The 16,448-nt window shown below is 45.6% G+C and overlaps 1 protein-coding gene and 1 long non-coding RNA gene across 3 annotated transcripts in view; one reads left to right on the top strand and one right to left on the bottom strand.

The window, feature by feature from the left end:
• Nucleotides 1-16,448, bottom strand: part of AMN (amnion associated transmembrane protein) — a 94,232-nt gene that overhangs the window by 57,780 nt on the left and 20,004 nt on the right. The gene's annotated exons all lie outside the window — the stretch shown is intronic.
• On the top strand, nt 5,208-9,981 carry LOC143942421 (uncharacterized). Its single transcript, XR_013264770.1, has 2 exons — nt 5,208-5,487; nt 8,842-9,981. It is a non-coding gene; the product is annotated as an uncharacterized LOC143942421 (long non-coding RNA).

The raw sequence follows: 16,448 nt of genomic DNA, 5'->3' as shown, positions 1-16,448 counted from the left end.
TTCCGAGCATGCGTGGAACTTTGTGCGTCAGAATTGTGAACACGCGATCGGAATTTACGACAACAGATTTTGTTGTCGGAAAGTTTGAGATCCAGACCTCAAATTTTGTGTGTCAGAAATTCCAATGGAAAATGTCCGATTGAGCCCACACACGGTCGAAATTTCCAACAACAAGCTCCCATCGAAAATTTTCCATCAGAAAATCCGACCGCGTGTACAGGGCATTATGGGTATTGTCAGTGTTTCCATATTGTGTTTATAGTGTTTAAATATCAATTGTCTTAGATTTTATTAGGAGTTCTGTAATTTTTCAGGAAAAAATAGAGAGAATTACCGCATTAGTAAACTTGTGCAGAGCCGCTAGCATCACAATCGACAAATATTGTGTCAAAAATCAAACATAAAAGTGCTGCGCTAAATAATCCATACAATAAGTTGTGATTCCATAAATACATCAAAAACAACACGAAAAAAGAAGAATTAAGTCCCAAAGACTACCGTAAGTGTTTCAAAAATAGAAATAAAGTGTCCACAGGACACAAGAGATCCATATGGATCTCTCATATCCCCTCGATTCTGGTATGAATGGACACCACTTGGACTAGCAGGGGGGTTGGGGTGGGTGTCATCTATACTGGGAGGAACTGTACTAGGGGGGGGGGGAGTAGGGGGGGTTGGGGTGGGCTGCATCTGTACTGGGGGGAATGTACTGGGGAGGGGGTGGCTGGCATGTGTACTGGGGGGGAGTGGCTGGCATCTGTACTGGGGGCTGTGTACTGGGGGAGGGGGGGGGGGAGTGTGGTACCATCTATACGGGGTAGCTACACTGGAGGAGGCGAGCTTTGGGGAGGGAGAAAATATTTTGCTGTACTGTGTTTACAGACTTGTACATTAAAGTCCAACTAAATCCAGGAGCCTGCATTCACTATATCTGGTCTCCCTAGGATTCACCCGGACAGTCCAGGTTTTAAATCACGTGTCCGGGTTTCAGTCCACCTGAAACCCAGACACATTATTCAGACAAGAATGTGGCTTGGAACAGGGTTTGACAGAAAGGTGCGGGGGTACTATGCGCCCCACATTATTATTCTCTTTGGAGTGCCCAAAGGTGTCCCAGGTCTGTTACACTCCTATAGTGTATATAGTGTATATGCTATAGTGTATACTAAAATGATATTTTTTTACTGTGCGCCACTAAACTGTTTGGCTTTGGCTTGAAAAAAAAAAGTGGCAACCCTAGGTCTCCCCCTGTACACAGAACATGGAAATGCAATAGTTTTAGTAAATATAAATTGCTAAATACCTTTTCTCATCAGCAGTATATAGCAGTCTTGTGACTTCTATCAGTGTCTGGTTAAAGCTTGTAGGAGGAGTTTTCATTCTCCTCTCACGGCCCTATGAAGGTGAAGGTGCAGAACCCCTGACCCTCTGTCTGGACAGGGCCGATTGGCCCTGTGCCGATCACATGCACCCTCCTAAAAAAACAAAAAACACAACAACTCTCTAGCAATACACACCAAGCATGTGCAGAGTGCCCCCAAGGGAGGATCAAAGAAGACAGGCACTTACCATATCACCTGCCACACGTTGCAAATTGTCCACTATCATCTGCCACCCATTGCGGATTGTCAATTTCCACATGTTGCAAATTGTCCACTTGCCACGTCACCTGCCACAAGTTGCAGATTGTCACTTTCCTGCTAAGGTGGGGAATGGGGATTGTCACTTCCTGTGTCCCAGTCTGAGTCAGGCAGTAGAGAGATGATGTTATCTCTCTGCTGCCTGCACAGTGAGTGAGGGCGGAATTGCCAGGACGCAGGGCGGGCGCCAGGCTGTGAGAGATGATGTCATCTCTCTGCTCCGCCACCTGCTGATTGGTCAGTCCGCCCACCAAGCCTCCCAGCAGCTTCCCGTCCGTCTGTTCCCGTTGAGCCACCCAGCTGCTTCTGCTCTTACAGTCATCAGTGTGACTGTACGAGCGCCAATCGGACGGGCAGCTCGGTAGCTCACCCACCGCCCGCTCACCGGGCCCTATTCAGCTGCGGGCCCCATAGCGCCCGCGTGGGTCTCTATGGCGCTAGTTCCGCCACTGCCCCTTAGGTTCCACAGTGAGTATAACAAACTTAACTGCATATACAAACTGATTCTACTGTTGTGTGTTTAGTAACACTTTAAGCCTTCCTGACCCCTGAACTCTGCATTACACACTGATCTCTATTGGGGCCACTTAGTCTTCGGGACTCTTAAAGCCCCATACACACTATCAGATTATCTGCTGAGTTTTTCCTTTAGATTTACCAAAACCATATAATATGAGGACAAACCTTAGGAGTTTCAATGTGTATGCAATCAGGCAGGCCCTTCTACTATATGGTTTTGGTAAATCTGAAGGAAAAACTCAGCAGATAATCTGATAGTGTGTATGGGGCTTTATTCTACTTTTTTCATGTTGTTTTTGATGTATTTATGGAATCACCACCTATTGTATGGATTATTTAGCGCAGCACTTTTATGTTTATTTTATACACAATATTGTTTATTGGACATTTCGGTGCATTGCATTGCTCCTTCATTTAATGCTACACACATTAACGCGTGAAAAAAAAAGAAAAAAGAAAAAACTTGCGTTAATGCAACGTACCAGGATGCCACAGTCCTAATGGAGCCCACATCATGAATCAGAGGGTCTCTACCCTGCCATGGCTGAACAAAGTGGTAGAAATGGAAGGCGAGTACGCAGGCTGCCATTAAAGTGAACCTTGTGCGATTCCCTCCACGAGTTCCTTTGAGGACATCTTTTTTTTTTTTTAAATCGCGAAGTTGCCCGCGCAGGCCTACCTATTAATTTTTTTCCCCCAATTATTTCCCAGCTCCTGCTGCTGCCTGAATAAATCATTCTGCGGCCAGGCGGAGGCCGCCACGGAGGCGGCGAGTGAAGTTTGCGCCCTTCTGTACAGGAGCTGTTTAAAAGGCTGATACCGATCTAAAGGAAGATGGAATTTCAAGGTGACGGTTGCCACGGAAACGCAGTGCTTGTGTCAGCAGACAGCCGTGATTTGCAGATGCGTCTGCAGCCGGTACAAGTTAATGAGACGCTTTCCACATTTCAGCGAGCGCGGCTCCTCCGAGCGGAGACGTCGGGGTGATACATGGCGGATCTGCGCAGCAACCACAAAGGCTCAATGTATCGGCGGCGGGATGAGGGATCCATCTTCTGCCAATGATTCGCTGACCAAACAGTTGTTTGTTCGCGTGGCGGCGTCATCATCATACCAGACTACATCGCAACTCCCATTTCATATGAACGCTCTTGTCACATATTTTGCTTGCCATGACAAAAAAAGAAAAAACACTTCTCCCAACCATCCATCATGTGACTTAAAGTGTTACTAAACCCACAACAGTAAAATCATTCTGTATATACAGTAAAGCGTGCTTGTTACACTCCCTGTGCAACCTAAAGCATTGTGTAAAAAGGCAGTTTGATCCAGTCTTCTCTGATCCTCCCCTTCTTCTACTGTCCCCTAACATTTCCGGATAACACACAGTCTATGGAGTCAGGCTGCACATGCTCAGTTTGGTGTGTATTGCTAGAGAGGTTTTTATTTTAGAGGAGGGGGGAGGGTGCATGTGATCAGCACAGGGCCAATCAGCACCATCCAGACAGAGGGTCAGGGGTCTTGCTGCCTCATAGAACAGCCAGAGTAGAATGAAAACTCCTCCTAAAAGCTTTCACCTGTAGTGATCAGTGGGAAAAATGCTCCTTACATTGGTGGTCAGTGAGAAGAATGTCCCTTACATTGGTGATCATAGGGAAGAATGGTCCTTACATTGGTGGTCAGTGGGAAGAATGGTCCTTACATTGGTGGTCAGTGGGAAGAATGGTCCTTACATTGGTGGTCAGTGGGAAGAATGGTCCTTACATTGGGGGTCAGTGGGAAGAATGGTCCTTACATTGGTGGTCAATGGGAATAATGTCTCCTACATTGGTGGTCAGTGAGAAGAATGCCTCTTACATTGGTGGTCAGTGGGAAGAATGTCTCTTACATTGGTGGTCAGTGGGAAGAATGTTCCTTACATTGGTGGTCAGTGGGAAGAATGTCTCTTACATTGGTGGTCAGTGGGAAGAATGCTCCTTACATTGGCGGTCAGTGGGAAGAATGCTCCTTACATTGCCGGTCAGTGGGAAGAATGCTCCTTACATTGGTGGTCAATGGGAAGAATGTCTCTTACATTGCTGGTCAGTGGGTAGAATGCTCCTTACATTGGCGGTCAGTGGGAAGAATGTCTCTTACATTGCTGGTCAGTGGGTAGAATGCTACTTATATTGGTGGTCAGTGGGAAGAATGCTCCTTACATTGGTGGTCAGTGAGAAGAATGCTCCTTACATTGGTGGTCAGGGGAAAGAATGCTCCTTACATTGGTGGTCAGTGGGAAGAATGTCTCTTACATTGGTGGTCAGTGGGAAGAATGCTCCTTACATTGGCGGTCAGTGGGAAGAATGCTCCTTACATTGGTGGTCAATGGGAAGAATGTCTCTTACATTGGTGATCAGTGGGAAGAATGTCTCTTAGCCCTTGTACACACGGTCGGAGAATCCGTCGGAATGTGTCCTATCGGACCGTGTCGTCGGATAATCCGACTGCGTGTGGTATGCATCGGACTGATTCCGTTGGAATATTCGTCGGACCCAATTTTCCAACTTGTTGGAAATATTTTCCGACAAACTGGTCCGATAGGACATACTCCGATCATGTGTAGAGAATTCCGATTGGACAAAGTACCACGCATGCTCAGATCAAATTCCTACACCAAAGCTATTGGCTACTAGCCTGAACGTAGTCCCGTCGTAACGAAATAACGTCATCACGTTCCGAATGATCGGATTTTCCGACAACTTAGTCCGACCGTGTGTATGCAACAGTTTGGCACACAATCCGTCGGACAAAATCCAACGGATTTGGTTGGCAGAATGTCCGACCGTGTGTACAGGGGCTTACATTGGTGGTATTTATTTGTAACTCATTTGCTGGGTGGATTTTCCTATCTAAAGATGGAATGTTATATGTGGAGATCCTCCAGCTTTTTTAGAAGTGTATGAGAATCCTATTCGGAGAAGGTGAAGGAAGGGACGGGGAACTGTAGAGACTCTGATTTATTCCCTCGACTTCCTTGGACATGAACACACTGTTGTTGTCTGTCGGTTGTATTTCGAATGATTTGATGGCAGACGGCCCGGAATGTTGCACAATTCTCTTGCCTCAGGCGAAGCCCTTTTCACCATATTGGAAATTTGGGAGACGAGCACGGCCTGTCATCGCTGGTGGCACACAGGCTGAGACAAGTACCTACCACTCATCTCCACCTCGTGCGGTCTCGTGTTTCACTTTTCTGGGTCAGGGAATTCCATGTGCCTGTCACTATCTTCCCTGATGGCACAGAACGTTTCTGTACTTCTCATCGAGAGAAAAAGCAACACAAATACAGGTGAATCTGTAAGATTTAATAACCGGTGACTCACAGGCCACACACCATGCAATGCCAGCAGGGGCGATCACGATTTATCTGACTGCAGATCTGACGCATCTTGTGTCACCTGTCTCCTCATTGGCTGTGAAAGGAGCCTGCCGTGCTTTTGGGGGTCCTCTCTTCCATCCTTTGGGAGGACAAAGATGTCTGACACAAATCAGCCCCTCACCCTGGGACTTGCTACAAAGTTGCAATGCTGCAGTCTGATCAGTGAGGGGGAGGAGACGAAGGAAATACGTCTTCCTGCCTACTGCAGACTGATGACATCATCTGAGCCTAGGCAAGAGTCCCCAGACTGAAGCTAAAGGATGACTCTTCAATGATAATTCTGAATCTGAGGCTCAGGCTGTATATTGTGACCTGTCAGGGATTTATTTGTGTAGACACTGTGTGTGGTCACAACCAGGGCTCATTCAGACTTTGGTGTCCTGGCACGATGCATTAATGTGTGTGCTTTTATTTTTTTATTTTTTTTCATGTATTGACATGTGTGGCATTAAATGAATTGGTGGGTAATGCATTGAAATGTCCAATAAATAAACATGCACCATTTTTGGCAATGCACACTATAACGCACAATGGTGCATGACGGGCAACACAAGTGCGTTGCAGCAGCATTGTTTTTGTGTGTTCAGGGGCCACTCAAAATTAATGCATTAATGCAACACGCTGGAAAGGTGTAACTGTGCCCTTAGGGCTTATGCAGGGTTTAAAATGTTTTTTACCCCAACACTTCCTATTCCTGATATGCGTCTGCCGTACCATGTACTTGTATGAGAAAGTCTCAAGTTCTCTTTATATTGCTTCCTTTGTTTGAAATCCCCAGGGGGTTCTTGCCAGTCCCCTTGCATTCCCATTAAAAACTGACCACATTAAGCAGGAGAGCACACTGTGGTCAGTTCTCTAGTTATGCTGGGAGCACAGCCTGCTCTCCTCCAGTGATCGGATTTGTCCTGACAACCCCCCCCCCCCCTTTGCAGAGCCATTCACTGGGCAGCTCAGTGTGCTGCTGCTTTTCCTCCCCCAGCTCTTATACAGCTGAGAACAGTGGGAATGTGATTACTTATAAAAAAAAGGGGGGGGGGGGAAGGTATTTATAATGTTTTTTTTTTATCTATACGAACATGTTTTTCCTTTCATTTCTATTGTAAACTGAATGGGGCGATCCTTTACAATCACTTTAACCACTAGGCGTCCGCTCTATAGCCAAAAGACGGCTGCAGAGCGGACGCCAATTGCTGGGAGGCCGTCCCTGGACGTCCTCCTGTTTACTTCTGCAACGCGCGCTCCCGCGAGCGCGCATCAGGGAAGTTCTGTGCTGGCCATGTCTCTCCCGGACACAGCCAGTCACAGATCGCTGTAAACGGCCAATCACAGCGGCCATTTACAGCGCGATCGGCGTGCCCAATGAGAGATGATCTCATATGTAAACATATGAGATCATCTCTCATCACCGGCTCTCCCTCCTCACACAGACAGTGTGTGAGGAGGGAGAGATTAGCGGCTGCAGCGACCGTACGTAATATGTCCCCAGTGTGTCACCTGTCCCAAGTGTGCCACCTGTCAGTGCAATCTGTCCCCAGTGTGCCACCTGTCAGTGCCATCTGTCCCCAGTGTGCCACCTGTCAGTGCCATCTGTCCCCAGTTCCATTTGCCTCAGTGCCATTTGCCCCAATGCCACCTGTCAGTGCCACCTGTCCCCAGTGCCACATATAAGTGCCATCTGTCATCAGTGCCACGTATAATGCCATCTGTGATCAGTGCCACATCAGTGCCACGCGTCATCAGTGCCCCATAGTGCCATCTGTCATCAGTGCCAAATCACTGTCATCAGTGCCACATATTAGTGCCATCTGTCATCAGTGCCATGTATCAGTGCCATCTGTCATCAGTGCCACCTGTCAGTGTCACGTGCCATCTGTTATCAGTGTCACGTGTCATCAATGCCACGCATCAGTGCTATCTGTCATCAGTGTCACTTGTCAGTGCCACATATTAGTGCCATCTGTCATCAGTGCAACGTATTAGTGCCATCTGTCATCAGTGCCACGTATTAGTGCCATCTGTCAGTGCCACATATTAGTGCCACGTGTCATCAGTGTCACGTGTCATCAGTGCCATGTATTAGTGGCATCTGTCATCAGTGCCATGTCAGTGTCACGTGTCATTGTCCTGGTGCTCCTGGGCCTTCAAAAGTGTAATAGGTAGTCAACAAGTTAGATGTGTAATTTATGCTCCTAGAACACGTGATGGCGCTCCCTGCATGTTGGGCCTCTCTATGTGGCTAGGCTGTGGAAAAGTCCCACACATGTGGTATCGTAATACTCAGGGGAAGTAGCAGAATTTATTTTGGGGTGTCATCTGTGGTATACACATGCCATGTGAGAGAAATAACCTATTACAATGACAATTTTGTGAAAAATAAAAAAATAAAAATAAAATCTTCATTTTGCAAAGAATTGTGGGAAAGAAATGACAACACCAAAAAGCTCATCATTCCTCTCACTAAATACCTTGGAATGTCTACTTTCCAAAAAGGGGTAATTTGGGTGGTATTTGTACTTTCCTGACTTGTTCGGGTCACAAGAAATGAGATAGGCCACCAGTACATCAGATGTGATCAATTTTGTGCGATTCGCACCACAGCTTGTAGACTCTCTAACTTTCACAATGACCAAATAATATCCACTAATTTGGGTTATTTTTTACCAAAGATATGTAGCAGTATAAATTGTGGCCAAAATTTATGAAAAAATAAAAATAATTTGCTAAATTTTATCACAGAAACAAAGAAAATGCGTTTTTTTTTTGTTTTTTTAAATCTGTATTTTTTCATTTATAGCGCAAAAAAATAAAAAACCCAGAGGTGATCAAATACCACCAAAAGAAAGCTCTATTTGTGGGGAAAAAATTACAAAAAATTCATTTGGGTACAGTGTTGCATGACTGAGTAATTGTCATTCAAAGTGTGAGAGCACCGAAAGCTGAAAATTGGTCTGGTCACGAGGGATGTTTAAGTGCCCAGTTGTCAAGTGGTTAAGAACTTCTCCCCTCCCCCATGTGACAGCGCTGGGTTTCTGAGCAGCACCAGGGCTGTTACATGGTAGCAAGTCGACTGAAATTACTTTGGGGTTCTGTTTGCTTTAATAGCAGAACAAAGTATCTAACTAAAAGAAAAAAGGGAAGACTTTACAGTCTCTAATAAAGTGCAATGCCCACAAGGGTAGTCAGAGACCATGTGATCTAAGCTGCCTAGGCTTAAAGTGTTACTAAACCCAGGATTCAGCATTCACTATATCTTGTCTCCCACAGTACAAAGAAGATGGAAATGCAATTATTTTAGTACCAGCCAGCAGTGCCCATCCATGGGATTATCGAATGGGAAGTCAGATGTGTGAAGGATAACCCAAAAAGGGAGATCGTCAAGAGATGTTGGGCTTTTGTTGATTATTCACTCCGAAGGATGGAGGAACCATATTTATGCAAAAACGACATTGTGCAATACAGATCTCCTGTATACAGTATATCAGAAAAGGACACGTTTGCATTGCAGACAGTTGAAAGTCCTGCACAGCCTCCTGGCAGATCCGTACTTGGAAACCATGATGTGAGCTCCAGGTATTCGTTTCCTGCCAGTAAACACATAAGAGGAAATGGCTTCAATATTTCTAACCCTTCCATAGACTATTTTACTTTCCCATGCTAGGAAATCCCCAAGTTGAAGCGTAGAATAGATCTTCAAAGCCCAACTCAAGAGTCTGCTGCTTCATGCCATCAGCCAGAGAGGTCACCCAACCTGCAGTGCCCATCCATTGGATTACCGAATGGGAAGTCAGATGTGTGAAGGATAACCCAAAAGTGAAGATAGTCAAGAGATGTTGGGCTTTCATCAGTTATTTACTCTGAAGGAAGGAGGATCCAAATGTATTCAAAGACTATTTACACACAATCACACAATCCCTCTGTATACCGATACGGAGGGATTGTGTGTATACTTGGCGGCAGAGCGGATCTTGGTGAATGTTGAATGTGTCTCTGGTTCACTGGTGGAGACACTGATTCCTTGAGCAGTACATCTATAGATCAGTTGAAAAAGCGCTCTAACTGCTTTCAACATCTTTTGCTACAGTTCAGTTTGATACAACGCTGTCTATTAACTTACCTCCATCTGTGCCCCCCTAGGTTGAGCGGCCGGCGTTGGGTGCAAGGTCATACACACTTTCCAACACACTGAGGCTGATGTCCCGTGCATTTGAGGGTTGATCTGGCAGGGGCTTGTACATCCCCTGAAGAAGCTATTGCGAAACATGTCGGGATGAATTGTTGCAAGTACCCCAATTTTCTGCCTACAGGACCCCTAAACATGTGTACATTGTTCAAATATACTGTCTGACAATGCACTAATTGTTTATTTAAATACAATTAAAATAACACACAAGTGTTTTTATTATATTCTTTATATATTCTTTTTTGTATCAATCGCATATAAGCACCGCAAAAATCCCATCTTTGTTCTCTCCATTTATAAATTAACTTTGTAACTGGGATGAGGTGCCTATTGTATATGGGTGTTTTCTGGCAGCTATGACCAAAATCGACGTATTCAAAGACTATATTGGTTAATACAGATCTATATCAGAAGAGGACACCTTTGCATTGCGGACAGTTGAAAGTCCTGCAAAGCCTCTTGGCAGAGGCTTTTTTTTCAGCGGGGGAACGCACCTCCAGCACTGAATGTATGTAATGGCAAGTGGTGCTGGGGGTGTGCCTATTGATGCTCGCTGCTGGGGAACCAATTGTTGCTGCAGGATATTTATTTGCAGGTGGGGGGAGGGGGGTCTATTGTTGCTGGGGAAGGATCTATTGCTGCTGGGGTGGGTCTTATTTTGCTGGGGGCAGTTAGTCGTTGCTGGGAGGTATCTACTGTTGAGACGGGGGTCTATTGTTGCTGGCTGTTGGGAGTCTAACATTGCTAGGGTAGGATCTATTGTAGCTGGAAGGTCCATTGTTGCTGGCTACAGGGAATCTATTTTACGGTCTTTCTTACTGTCATTAACAAATTACTTACGGGTGGCACAGTGGTGTAGTGGTTAGCACTCTCGTTTAGCAGTAAAAAGGTTTGCTGGTTCGAATCCCAACCATTACACTACCTGCCTGGAGTTTGCATGTTCTCCCTGTGCCTGCGTGGGTTTCCTCCGGGTACTCCGGTTTCCTCCCACACTCCAAAGACATGCTGGTAGGTTAATTGGCTTCTGTCTAAATTGACCCTAGTATATGAATGTGAGTTGGGGACCTCGGATTGTGGACTCCTTGAGGGTGAGGACCAATGTGAGTGTGCGATGTATATGTGGAGCGTTGCATAAATTGACAGTGCCATATGGGTACCTTAAATAAATAGGGATAATTGTAGACATGCACCCACACTCGCTCAGGTTGAACTGGATGGACTGGTGTCTTTATTCAACCTTACTATGTAACTTAGCACCACAAAATGATTCTTGGCTCTGTATTCTCTAAAATGGGCGGTACTGGGGGGTGGGGTGGAGGTGGAACCAAGGAACGGTGCTCAGAGGTGAGTACCGGGCAGGGACAAGAAGCGAGTTCCTGCACTTATCCTCAGAGAAAAAAAAAAGCCATGCGTTCTTCGAAGGAAGCCATGATGTGGGCTCGATCAGCTGGCGTGATGTCACTACTGCACATGTGCAGATCACTCGAGGCATTATCCGACAATCTGTAATCGACAGAACACTGTCACCTCCCACCAGCCAGGGTCGGTGCTACCACTAGGCAATCTAGGCAACCGCCTAGGGTGCACAGCTGCCTAGGGGCGCCCGTGCCACTGGTTTCCCTCCATGGCTGCAGCATGAAACTAACTCAGTCTGAGGCAGCTGCTCCGTCGGACCGGTAGTGCAATTAGAGGCGCAGCGCAGCACTGAAGCCAGCGCTAGAGGAAGCAGAGACGATGCTTCCTGTATAGCGCCACCTCCCGTCACAAGGGGGTGGAGCCAATTGGGGGTGGCAAAATGAGGTTTCGCCTAGGGTGTCAAAAATCCTTCCACCAGCCCTGCCACCAGCAATGAGGTGCCTGCATTAGCATATTGACTGGGGAGGGAAGAACTAGGAAAAGCTAAATATAAACAGATTAGACATCAGTATTGTGGGCTTCTTTACATGGTCACATTTGGCTTGGTCTGGCTGCTCTTTAAAATTGCACGTTATTTATGGCGGCGTTGCGGCGTTGGAACGCCGCCCTCACAGATGTTTTCCTCTTTTGACTATACACAATCTGGATTTTTTTTTTTCATCCTGTTTTTGGAAAGGGGTTTTCCAGATTTTTTTGAAGTTCATTGCCTTGTTTTGACTCCTCTGGTATGAAATGCGATATGGCTGTGAGCACAGCGCCCGTTTATAAGCCGCACATGCTTAGAATCCTAGGGAAATCCCTGCCCACAAAATGACGGGGAACAAGTGCATGCTTTGTGGTCTCCCAGCCGTCTCCAGCAAACCTCATCCAACTTTATTTAGTGAAACTCGCTCTAAACTTAGAGACTTGGGCCTTGCAGGGGGGGCCTGGCACGGGACGCGCTCGTGAATCATTCTTGCCTATTTAGAAAGACGTTTCGAAGCTATGAGGATTTACAATCCTGTGCTTCTCTGGTCTGCTGACATGTGGGCGGGGCTTACTGCACCCAACTGGGGATCCGAAGAGAGCAATCGCTAGGGCCCCCCCAAAAGGTGGGATGAGGCTGCCATTTAAATGCAATGTTGGCGTTAACCACTTGCCTACTGGGCACATTCACCCCCTTTCTGCCCAGGCCAATTTTCAGCTTTCAGCTATGTCGCACTTTGACAATTGTGTGGTCATGGAACACTGTACCCATATGACATTTTTATCATTTTTTTTTTTGAGACAGAGCTTTCTTTTGGTGGTATTTAGTTGCTACTGGGTTTTTTCTTTTTTGCTGAACAAAGGAAAAAAGACTGAAAATTTTGAAAAACAAATAAAAGTTTTCCTTAGTTTCTGTTACAAGTGTTTTCTCCTTCACTGATGGGCACTGATTTGCAGCACTGATGGGCACAGATGAGGCAACACTGATGGGCACTGATGAAGCAACACTGATGGGCACAGATTAGGCTGCACTGATGGGCACAGATTAGGCTGCACTGATGGGCACAGATTAGGCTGCACTGATAGGCAGTGGTTAGACTGCACTAATAGGCAGGGGTTAGACTGCACTGATAGACAGGGATTAGGCTGCAGTGTTGGGCATGGATTAGGCTGCACTGGTACGTGGCACAGATAGGCTGCACTGATAGGCGGTACTCATGGGCACTCATGAGGCTGCACTTATATGCAGCACTGATTGGTGGCAATGATGAATAAAACCGATATAAATACTCTCTATGGTGTGTACAAATAATAGATTCAATTGAATCAACGAGCTGCTGCTATCATGTAAGGTAAAAAAAAAACTATACTTAGCGCTGCTCCAATACCATAAATCAGGGATATTCAATTAGCGGACCTCCAGCTGTTGCAGAACTACAAGTCCCATGAGGCATAGCAAGACACTGACAGCCACAAGCATGACACCCAGAGGCAGAAGCATGATGGGACTTGTAGTTTTGCAACACCTGGAGGTCCACTAATTGCAGATCCCTGCCATAAATAATCAATAAATAAATAAATGTGAATGAATTAAAGTGCAGTGCAAACATATAATTCAAAAAGTGCAAACAAAGATAAAGTCCATCCATGGAAATAAAATGCCAACACATGTTCAATTCCTGCTTGTGAGGATTCCAGTGCCACTCTGTGCTCCCCACCTGGGTCCCCACTCACCAGCAGTAAGCTTTAAAAACGCCAGGTTTCTATGTTACATAATTGGTTAGGATATCTCCTTCCAACAGTACAATGCTGGGCACTGATAGGCAGCGCTGATTAAATTCACTTTTAAACAGTTGAGAAAGTCCCTTTTGGTCCTTAGGTCCAAAGCATAAGTCCATACCTCTGGACCCCTGTCTGGGCTCCCATAGGGGGCGGTTATGTACAAGCAGTAGTTCACATCCTTAACAACAGTTGGTTCCTTAAAGTCATTGTAAAGGTTTGATATATAAAAAAAATATGTTATACTTACCTCCTCTGTGCAAGGGTTTTGTGGCGCTCCTGGCTCCTCCTCTTCCACGAGTTCCCCCTCGGAGAGCTAATTTCCAAGGGGGAACCCATGTGGGTGTGGTCCCGAGTCCTGCTGCTACATCCATTGACAGACAGCAGGACTCGGACCCGCCCCTGGGCTCCCGTGTCACTGGATTTGATTGACAGCAGCAAAAGCAAATGGCTATCGCTGCTGTCAATCTGTCCAATGAGGACCTGGGCTCGTGCTCGTTGCTGGAGCGATCGGGTTCAGGTAAGAAAAAGGGGGCTCTGGTGGGCAGCTGCAGAACAGAAGTTTTTTCACATTATCCACTTAAAGCGGTAGTAAACCTGCAAATTTTTTATTTTTATTTTTTAAACCTGCAAAGCAAAAGGCATAATGAGCTAGTATGCACCGCATACTAGCTCATTATGAAATACTTACCTTAGAACGAGGCCCCGACATCTGGCCCGATCCACGCCGAGGGAGCTGACATGCTCCCTCGGCGTTTCTTCTGGGTATTGCGGCTCCGGCGCTGTGAGTGGCCGGAGCCGCGATATCGTCACTCCCGCGCATGCGCGCCGGAGATTTCAGTCCGGCCGGTCGGCCGCTGACGGATTTTCACGGCGAGAACCCCCCTGTGCGCATGCGCCGCTGCAGTCAGCGGCGCATATCGAGGGGAATATCTCCTAAACCGTACAGGTTTAGGAGATATTTTTTTTACCTACAGGTAAGCCTTATTATAAGCTTTCCTGTAGGTAAAAGTTTAAAAATTGAGCATACAACCACTTTAAGCCCCGGTCCATTTTCCAGCTAAAGGACCAGGCCCCTTTTTGCGATTCTTGGCATCCTTTTTTTTCCCACAAATAGAGCTTTCTTTTGGTGGTATTTGATCACTTTTTTTTTTTTTTTTTTTTTTTTTTGCGCTATTAACAAAAATAGAGCGACAATTTTGAAACAATGCATTTTTTTACTTTTTGCCATAATAAATATCCCCCAAAAAATATATAAAAAAATTTTTTCCCCTCAGTTTAGGCCGATACGTATTCTTTTACATATTTTTGGTAAAAAAAAACGCAATAAGCGTTTATTGATTGGTTTGCGCAAAAGTTATAGTGTCTACAAAATAGAGGATAGTTTTATGGCATTTTTATTAATATTTTTTTTTTTGACTAATAATGGCGGCGATCAGCGATTTTTATTGTGACTGTGACATTATGGCGGACACGTCGGACAATTTTGACACATTTTTGGGACCACTGGCATTAATACAGCGATCAGTGCGATTAAAAATGCACTGATTACTGTAAAAATGGCACTGGCAGTGAAGGGGTTAACCACTAGGGGGCAGTGTAGGAGTTAAGTGTGAGTGTTTTTTTTTTTTACTGTGGGGGGCGTGGCTTGGCATGTGACATCACATGCCGATCAGACATATTTATCATGTTAAAGCAGAACTCTAGCCTTCCTTTCAGTCTTGCACAGTTGTACCGGTCTTCTTTTCGAGAAATGCCCTCCGCTGAAAAATGCCCCCCCCCGATGGATCTGCGCATGCGCAGTACCAAACGTCACTCCAGCTGATATGTTGACCAGTTGGCGTGGCATCAACACAGCGCATGCGCAGATTGTCGGAGGCATTTATTTGAAGGGAGAGAGTATTCAACAGGTAGTATTTAAAGCTATGCAACCCCCAGTGAGCTTTGATGTCTCAAGAAAAAGTGTTAAAAAAAAAAATTCTCCCAACATGCTTAGCCTCTTATTAGTTAGCAAGGGGGGGAGGGGAGTTACGCAGCGCCAACCCCCCAGCATTGTTTGCTATAATGCATGTCTATTGTACACACATTACCATTGCGTAATGTGCATCATGATATGTTCACCTCAGTTGACATCTAATACATTGTCCATTCTTATGCATTTGATTCCTTTCCATTGATTCAATACAAAAACAACAAGGAGTGAATCTGGCCTTAAGCTATAAGATAAGTTAACGCAGGCCGCAAAGGGGTGCTAAAAATTGGCGGTTCATCTGCAATTTTACCACCCACCTAAAAAGTAAAATGCCAGCCGCTCAGCTCTGTCTATACTGCCTCAGCCATGATGTTTGTATACAGGAGCTGGCAGAAAAATAAAAAAATGCTAATTTTAGAGCTAAATTCTGTGCGTTTACGGGTGTTTTATGGCGTTTAAAAAGTATGTGTGCGTGTAAACGAATTCTCTTGGCTAGAATATTCTTTTATTTTTCTGTAATTAATTTAGGCACCTTTATGCCCGTATATGCATACATTATGGTATAGTCTGGGCCTCTCTGAACGCAGGTTTGAAGCATTTTTTTATGCTCTAAAATACAAATCTAAAACGCCACAATGTGCAGGGACACATCGGCTGAAATAGAAATGCATTCAGAGGCATAAATGGAAGATGCATCTAAAAGCAGCATTTTTTTCTGCCAATGTTAAAGGTGCCAAGTAAAAAATAAAAAATAAAAAACGTGCAAGACAAAGGCATAATGAGCTAGTATGAATAGCATACTAGCTCATTATGTATTACTTACCTGAGATCGAAGCCCCCGCAGCAACCTTCGTTCACCGCTCCAGCCGGCGACATCGCTCCCAGAGTTACTTCCGGGTGTTGCGGGCTCCGGCGCTGTGATTGGCCGGAGCTGCGATGACGTCACTCCCACGCATGCGTGCGGGAGCCACCGGTAATGGCACAGTCTGACTGAAGCAACGGCAAGTACGTGCCATTGCTTCAGTGCGCATGCGCTGATGACATTGGCACGCACAAATA

This window comes from Lithobates pipiens, unplaced genomic scaffold, assembly GCF_037356315.1.
Source record: "Lithobates pipiens isolate NorthernLeopardFrog02 unplaced genomic scaffold, aLitPip1_a1.2 Scaffold_30, whole genome shotgun sequence".
Classification (NCBI taxonomy): Eukaryota; Metazoa; Chordata; class Amphibia; order Anura; family Ranidae; genus Lithobates; species Lithobates pipiens.
The sequence above is the reverse complement of the archived record's forward strand: the minus strand, read 5'-3'. Positions and strand labels throughout refer to the sequence as shown.